Consider the following 9028-nt stretch of genomic DNA (forward strand, 5'->3'; position numbering starts at 1 on the left):
TTTTTTTAGTATAGTGACACTCTATTTTATATATTTTTTGTATAGTGACAGTCTATTTTGTATATTTTTTGTATAGTGACAGTCTATTTAGTATATTTTTTGTATAGTCATAGTATATTTTGTATAGTGACAGTTTATTGTATATAAATTGTATAGTGACAGTCTATTTAGTATATTTTTTTATATAGTGACAGTGCATTTTGTATATATTTTATATAGTGACAGTCTATTTAGTACTTTATATTTTTTGTATAATGACAGTCTATTTTGTATATATTTTGCATAGTGACAGTCTATTGTATATATTTTGTATAGTGACAGTCTATTGTATATAAATTATACAGTGAATAATCTATTTTGTATTTTATTTTTATAGTGACAGTCTGTTTTGTATATACCTTCCACCACCTTCCTGTCTTGTACCATACCACTTACCAAGACATAATTATAAAATCAAATGACCAATTGCATATCTGATTTTAAAAGTTATAACCAAAATTGTGGTGTTCTTTTCATAAGTTTCTCTCTTTTCTTTCTAATTTGATGAAACCATATAAGGAAAAAAAGATAATAGCTTGTCAAGAAAATAATGGAAACAGTTGTATGGTCCCTCACAAAATTTGCCAATTGGCAATATTGATGATTGATGTAATTCTCCTTAATTCGTACTTCCAATGTTTTGAGTGGGAGTATTATTTATTGACACTAAAACCTAAAATTCTTGCAAATGAAAAATAATGTAATTCTTTGGCTATTAATTTTGGCCGACAAGTGCATCTTTAAAAATTCGTTGAAAAGAGGCTATGCGGGGAAGAAAAAGTTATTGAAGTAATACTACAAGATTGGGGACCAGAAGATATATAGAAAGAATTCAAGTAAAACTAAATGAGGTAAGTGCAAAAAAAACTATCACGATCCGGATTTTCCACCGTTGGGGTCGTGATGACGCCTAACTCTTGAATGCTAGGCAAGCCAACAATTACGGTTCTAACACATTAATCAATAACATAAAATAATAATAAATAATAATTAAAGTTAAACAGATAAGAGTGCAAATTTTTTTTATAACAGTTCAAAACTCTAAAACACGACTACCCCAATGATCTGGTGTCACAATCCACGAACCTCTAAGAATTTCTACAAATACTGGTTTAAAGGAAAATACATCTGTTTTTTTGGAATGAAAGAAAACAGGAACTAAAATAGAGGGAAGGGGACTCCAGGGCCTGTAAACGCCAGCAGATCTACCTTGAGTCTCCTATGGACTGACGTCAGCAACCCAAACTCTACTCACGAGGTCCGACACCGAAATCTGCAAAGAAAGTGCATAGTGCAGTATCAGTACAACCGACCCCATGTACTAGTAAGTGTCGAGCCTAACCTCGACGAAGTAGTGATGAGGCTAGGACACGACAACGATAAAAAACTGTGCAGTTAATTCATATACGAGAAAACAATAATAATAAAAATTTAACAGATAAAGATGAGAAGGGAAAACATAAGAAACAACAAAATGGCACAACATCACCCTTCGTGAATATCAGATTCTGACAGTAATTCAATGGAGAAGCAAAGTAAACACCATATTTGAACCAACAGAAATAATGATATAGTAACACGTGCATGACATCACCCTTCGTGCTTTTACTCTCGTCCTCACCATAAGAAACAACAAAATGGCACAACATCACCCTTCGTGCATTAACTCTCATAATCATGGCACGACATCACCCTTCGTGCATTAACACTCACAGAATATGGCACGACATCACCCTTCGTGCATTAACACTCACTCACAATATCATGCACGGCATCATCCTTCGTGCTTTACACTCTTTCTCATCCAAACAATAGAAACTATAACATCCCGGCATGCAAATCAACAATAACAAATCTCATTTCAACAGTTAACTTCACAAAATAAGTTTCAACTTGAGTCAATACTCGACAATGATCCAATACCAAGAAAATATCATAAGACTTGTTCAACATGGAGAATCATCAATTTAAGCATGAACAGTACGTAATAAGAGACACAATGGTCACAGTATAAGACTCACTTGTATGCTCAACATCAACGTATAGATACTCGTCACTACACCTATACGTCGTACTCAATACTAACACATAGCAAATAGGAAAACAACACCTATTCCCTTAAGCTAAGGTTAGACCACACACTTATCTCGATTTCATGACCAAAATCAAGCCTCAATTACCGTTTTACCTCTCGGTTACACCTCCAATCCGCTTGTATCTAGTCATAATTAACTTAATAACATCATTAAATGCTAAATAACTCAATTCCAATGCTTAATTTTAGTTTTTCCAATATTTTTCCCAAAACGTCAAAAACTGACCTCGGGCCCGCTTGGTCAAAATTCAAAGTTCGGATCAAAACCCAATTACCCATTCACCCACGAGCCCAAATATGCAATTGGTTTTGAAATCCGACCTCAATTTGAGGTTTAAATCCCCAAATTTCGAAATTCCTAAATTCTACACAAAACACCCAATTTCCCATGAAAACCCCTAGATTTTGTGATGAATTCTTGTAAAAAGATGAAATTGATTGAATGAAATGAGTTAGAAATCGTTTACCTATGAGTTGGGGAAGAACTCTTCTTTGGAAAATCGCCTATGGGAGCGTAGGGTTTGAAAATTTGAGAGAATAAGTTGAAATCCCATCTAAGTCATGTTTTGATCAGTTGCAGATGTCGCATTTGCGACCAGAGCTTCACAATTGCGAAGCTCGCAAATGCGAGTCATGCATCGCAATTGCGAGCCTGCTGCATTTCTGTTGTTGTCGCAATTGCGAAGATATGTTCGCAAATGCGAACTATGCTGGCCCATGTCTTCTTTGCAATTGCGATAAAACCCTCGCAATTGTCAAGCCTGTGAAGCTCGCTAATGCAAAGCCTGATCTCGCAATTGCGAGATCAGAGGCCTGCAATAGATACCAGATGCAACAACAGATTTTCTAAGTCCAAACTCACTCTGTGGCCTACCCAAAACTCACCCGAACCTTCAGAGCTCCAAACCAAACATGCACACAAGTCAAAAAATATCATACGGACTTACTCGTGCGATCAAATCGCCAAAATAACATCTTAAACAACAAATTTAACACCAAAACTCATGAAATCCTTAAGAACATTAAAATTTCTCTTTTCACAATCGGACGTCCGAATCACATCAAATCAGTCCCGTTTCTCACCAAATTTTACAAACACGACTTAAATACCATATCAAACATGTACCGGGCTCCAGAACCAAGATACATGCCCGATATCAACGAGATCACACACTATTCCATTTCTAAAAATCTTTATATTTTCCAGCAAATAATTTTCTTCAAATATTCATTTCTCGGTCTAGGGATTTCGGAATTCGATTCCGGGCATACGCCCAAGTCCCATATTTTACTACGGACCCTCCAAAACCGTCCAATCACGGGTTCGGATCCATTTACTTAAAATGTTGACTGAAATTAACTTAAATCAATTTTAAAGGCAAAACTTAATATTTTTCTCAAATTTTCATTTGAGGCTTTCCGGAAGCATGCCTTGTGACGACCCAAAGGGTCATCACCTGTTTTCTTATTCATTCCAAGCTTCCGAGGCCTTGAAAACCTCATTTACAGTCGCCTCGATTTGTGTGCGTAGTCCGAGCACGTAGCCGGACGCTCAAATATGAAATTCTATGAAAATTTGCTAAGTTTTGATATTAAAATGAATAAATTTGACTTCGGTCAACATTTTGGGTAAACGGACAAGGACCCATGATATGACGGTCCCGGGAGGTCCGTAGGATAATATGGGACTTGGGCGTATGCCCGGAATCGAATTCCGAGGTCCTAGGCCCGAGAAATGAATTTTTGAGTAAAATTATTTTCTGAAAATATTTAAGAAAAATGATAATGAAATTTGATTAGAAAGTGATGGTATCGGGCCCGTATTTTGATTCTGGCGCCCGGTATAGGTCTTATATATGGTTTAAGCACTTTCTGTAAAGTTTGGTTGAAAACAGACGTCGTTTGACGTGTTTCGGACTCAAAATGGAAAATTTGATGTTTTATGAAATTTGAAAGAATTCTTGGATTTTAAAGCTTAATTCGTGGTATATGACGTTATTTTGGCGATTTGATCGCACGGTTAAGTTTGTAGGATGTTGTTGAGTTAGTGTATGTGTTTGGTTAGGAGCTCCGAGGGCTCGAGAGTGTTTCGGAGATGTCTCAGAGTGATTCGGACTTAGGAAAATTGCAGAAAATTGCAGAAATAGTACCTGTGAACAGTACCCATGAATAGTACCCCATGAATAGTACCCCGTGAATAGTATCATGAACAGTACCCCATGAACAGTAAAAACGCGTGAACAGTAACCCTGAAAACATTTTGGGCAGAATGTAACTTCTGTCCCATTTTCCATTTTTAGCAAATTGGAGCTCGGGGAGAGGCGATTTTCGGGATATTTTCAGAGAAAACAACAAGGTAAGTGTTCTTAACTTAATTTCGGTTAGATTACCCGAATCTATTACTAGTTTTGGCATTTAATTGGTGATTTTAGTTGGAAAAATCTTGAAAACCCTCTTGGTTTAATTTGAAGATTTGAGGGTCGAGTTGATGTCGGATTTTGGTAAAATTGGTATGGTTGAACTCATGGTGGGATGAGGTTTCATATTCCGTAATTTTTGTCGGGTTCCGAGACGTGGGCCCCACGGGCGAATTTTTAGTGCAATTTCGGATTTTAAATGGAAAATGTAGAATTTCATATGGAATTATTTCCTTTAATTTTTATTGACTTAATCAAATTGTTTATGACTAGATTTGAGAATTTTGGGCACGAATTCGCGAGGCAAAGGCTTGTTGGAATTTTGAATTGGTTGCAAAGCGAGGTAAGTGTTTGGTCTAACCTTAGCTTGAGGGAATAAGAGCTGAGTCTTAATTGCTACTTGCTATTTGTCGAGTACGACGTATAGGCATGGTGACGAGTATCTATACGTTAGTGTCTAGCATGACCGTAAATCCTTATATCGCGAATGTTCGAATTTGGTTATATCTTCCATGATTAAATGATGACTTCTATATGTTGTGAAGTGCATGTGAAAGAAATGGTGATATTTAATATTTGAGGAGCGTTGGCTCAAGTTATAAAATGAATTACTAAGTAAGAAATGAAAGAAAGAGAAAGAATTATTGAATTATTCCCTTGCCGAGATAATTGTGGAATTGTTGATATATTCCTTGCCGGGAATTTTATTGTTAATTGTTGTGCCCTTATTGGAATCCCGATTATTATCCAGTTTACTTCCTTGCCCCTTATCTGTGATTGTTGTTTAGGTGAAGAAGAGTGATAAAGCACGAATGGTGATGTCGTGTATTGTTTGATATGGTGAGGAAAAAGTGTAAAGCACGAAGGGTGATGCCGTGCCGTACGATGTGCCATTCCGTACTGATATCTATTGGTTATATTATGAGGAAAGAGAGTAAAAGCACGAAGGATGATGCCATGTACAGTTTTCTTTTATATATTGCTTGGGTGAGGAAGAGATTAAAAGCACGAAGGGTGATGCCGTGCAAATTGTCGATTCCTTTTGATACTTGTTGATATTATGACTTTGTTATCTCCTTCTTTTATTGAATATTTCTATTTGAAATTGTTACCTCCCCACAACATGTTTCCCCTCCCACATTGATTGGTTGCTTCCAACACTTCCTTTGTTGCCTATATATATATACTTGAATTGCACAAGTTTATTTGATTGTCTGGTCCTAGCCTCGTCACTACTTCGCCGGGGTTAGGCTAGGCACTTACCAGCACATGGGGTCGGTTGTGCTGATACTACACTTTGTGCTCTTTTGCAAAGATACAGGTTTCGGACAGCAGCAACAGTAGCGCGGTTGTGAGCAGTTAGACTAGTGAGACACCGAGGTAGCCTTGCAGGCGTCCGCAGGCCCGACGTCTCCTCTATCTATTATTTTAGTATGTTATCTCATTGTATTCGAGACAAATAATTTATTATTTTCTTTCAGACGATTGTATTCAGTATTCTTAGAAGTTCGTGAGTAATGTGACACCAGTTCTTGGGTAGAGATATTTATGTTGGATTCCGCATTTACATTCAGTCACTTTAAATTAAGTCTTCCGTTTATTTATTTAATGCAGTCATTTTTTATGCTATTACTAATATTTGATAAAAGAAATAATTTATAAAAGATAAAAGTAGTTAAGAGTTGGCTTGCCTAGCTCTCATTAGTAGGCGCCATCACGACTCCCGAGGGTGGGAAATCCGGGTCGTGACAAGTAGGGGAGCCAGCCTTCAGTCCACCGAGACACCGAGGTAGCCTTGCAGGCGTCCGCAGGCCCTGCGTCTCCTCTATCTTTTGTTATGTTCTGTTATCTTATGTATCCGAGACAAACAGTGTTATTTTTCCTTCAAACTATTGTATGTAGTACTCTTAGTAGTCTGTGGATATTGTGACACCAGTTCTGCATAGAGGCATGTGTTGACTTTCGAAACATTTTGATTTTATATTTATTTAAGACTTCCGCTTAAATCTCATATTCCGCTGTCATTTAGGTGTTTATCACTTGTTAATATAAGTTGTAAAAAAGATTAAAATAGAAGAGTTAAAAATTTCTAAGTTCGTGACTTGCCTAGCTTCTACGAGTAGGTGCCATCACGACTCCCAAGGGTGGGAATTCCAGGTCGTGACAAGTTGGTATGAGAGCTCTAGGTTACATAGGTCTCACAATTCACAGAGAAGCTCAGTAGAGTCTGAGGGATCGGTACAGAGACGTCTGTATTTATCCCCTAGAGGCTACAGAGTTAGGAAAACTTCACATTTGTTGTTTCCTGTCGTGTGGTTTTGTTTCTCAATGCTAATTGAATTTCTACTCTGTTCTTTTGCAGATGGCGAGAATACGCGCTTCCTCATCTACCGCTCAGCAGCCCAAACCCCTAGCAACAGCTCCCACGAGGGGCAAAGGCCGAGGCCGTGCTAGAGGCCGAGGTGGGGGCAGAGCTCAGCCCCGAGCAGCATCACCAGTGACGGAGCCTCAGGATGAATCTGATGAGGAGGTTTCGGCCCCAGCAGATCCGGTGGGCCCAACTTAGGTCCCAGAAGGATTTATTGCTACCCCAGTTCTTCAAGATGCTCTGGTCCGATTAGTGGGTCTCATGGAGAGTGTCACCCGAGCGGGCTTGCTTCTTGAAGCACCAGCCATCTCTCAGGCTGGAGGAGGGGTCCAAACTCCTACTACTCGCACTCCGGAGCAGGTAGCTCCCCAAATTCAGACTCTAGCGGTTCAGCCAGTTGAAGCGGTTGTGGTGTCTCAGACCGGCGATGGAGCAGTTATGTCTGTCGATGCTTTGTAGAGGCTGGATAGGTTCACCAAGCTCTTCACTTCTACTTTCAGCGGTGCATCTACTGAGGATCCCCAGGATTATCTAGACAGCTTCCACGAGGTTCTCAGGAACATGGGTATTGTTGAGACCAATGGGGTCGATTTTGCTACATTTCGCTTGTCTGGATCCGCTAAGACATGGTGGAGGGATTATTGCTTAGCGAGACCAGCCGGATCGCCATCCTTGACTTGGGAGGAGTTTACATTGTTATTCCTGGAAACATTTCTCCTTGTTACTCAAAGAGAGGCCTATCGGAGGTAGTTTACAATGTTGAGAGCCATCTCAAAGATCGCCATCTTTAACTTGAGAGCAGTTTACAGTGTTGTTTCTGGGGAAGTTTCTCCCCATTACTCAGAGAGAGGCCTATCGAAGGCAGCTTGAGCGTCTTCAGCAGGGTTCCATGACGGTTACCAGTATGAGACCAAATTCATTGACTTGTCTCGCCATGCCCTTATCATCCTTCCTATAGAGATAGAGAGGGTGAGGAGGTTTATTGATGGTCTTATTCAACCGATTCGCCTTCAGATGGCTAGGGAGGCTGGGAGTGAAATCACTTTTCAGGAGGCGACCAATGTGGCCAGGAGAGTGGAGATGGTTTTGTCATAGGGAGGTGGTCATGGGTCGGATAAGAGGCCCCGTCATTTGGGTACATTCAGTGGTGCCTCGTCGGGAGGCAGAGATTCATATGGTAGAGGCCATCCTCCTAGGCCCTTTTAGTCAACTCTTCAGGTTTCTCACGGTGCTTAAGGTAGCCGTGGTCCACAGATGCAATATTCTGATCAGCAGTCCTACAGTACACCACCAGCTCCTGTCAGTGCACCGCCGCTCCAGAGTTTTCGGGGTGGTCATTCGGGTCGCCAGGGTCAGTTTCAGTTTCCTTAGCCACAACACTCAAGTGGATGTTTTGAGTGTGGTGAGTATGGTCATATCACGAGGACTTGTCCGAGGTTGGTGGGTACTCAGTCACAGCAGCAGGGTTCCCGTGCTATGGTCCAGGCACCAGGTGTTCCATAGACCGCCCAGCCAGCTAGAGGTGGGGATAGAGGTGCTAGAGGCAGAGGTAGAGGATTTATAGGTGGAGCTCAGGCTGCTAGAGGTGGAGGCTAGCCAGCTGTAGGCCATCCTAGAGATGGAGCCTAGGGTGGTGGGGCCCAACCCCGATGTTATGCTCTTCCAGCTAGGCCCGAGGCTGAGGCTTCAGATGCGGTTATCACAGGTACTATTCTGGTTTGTGATAGAGATGCTTCAATGTTATTTGATGTCATCTTATTTTGCACCGTATCTGGTTATGCCTAGTGATTCATTGAGTGTTCTCGTTTATGTGTCTACACCGGTGGGTGAATCTATTGTAGTTGATTGAGTCCATCGTTCTTGTATTTTGGTGATTGGGGGTCTTGAGACTTGTGTAGATTTATTGCTTTTAGACATGGTCGATTTCGATGTTATATTGGAGATGAACTGGTTATCACCTTACCACGCTATCTTGGACTATTATGCCAAGACTGTGACCTTAGCTTTACCGGGTATGCCTCATTTAGAGTGGAGAGGGATTCCTGGTCATTCTACCCGTAGTGTTATCTCGTATGTGAAGGCTCGACATATGGTAGAGAAGAGGTGTTT

Source organism: Nicotiana sylvestris, chromosome 11 (assembly GCF_000393655.2).
Source record: "Nicotiana sylvestris chromosome 11, ASM39365v2, whole genome shotgun sequence".
Lineage (NCBI taxonomy): Eukaryota > Viridiplantae > Streptophyta > Magnoliopsida > Solanales > Solanaceae > Nicotiana > Nicotiana sylvestris.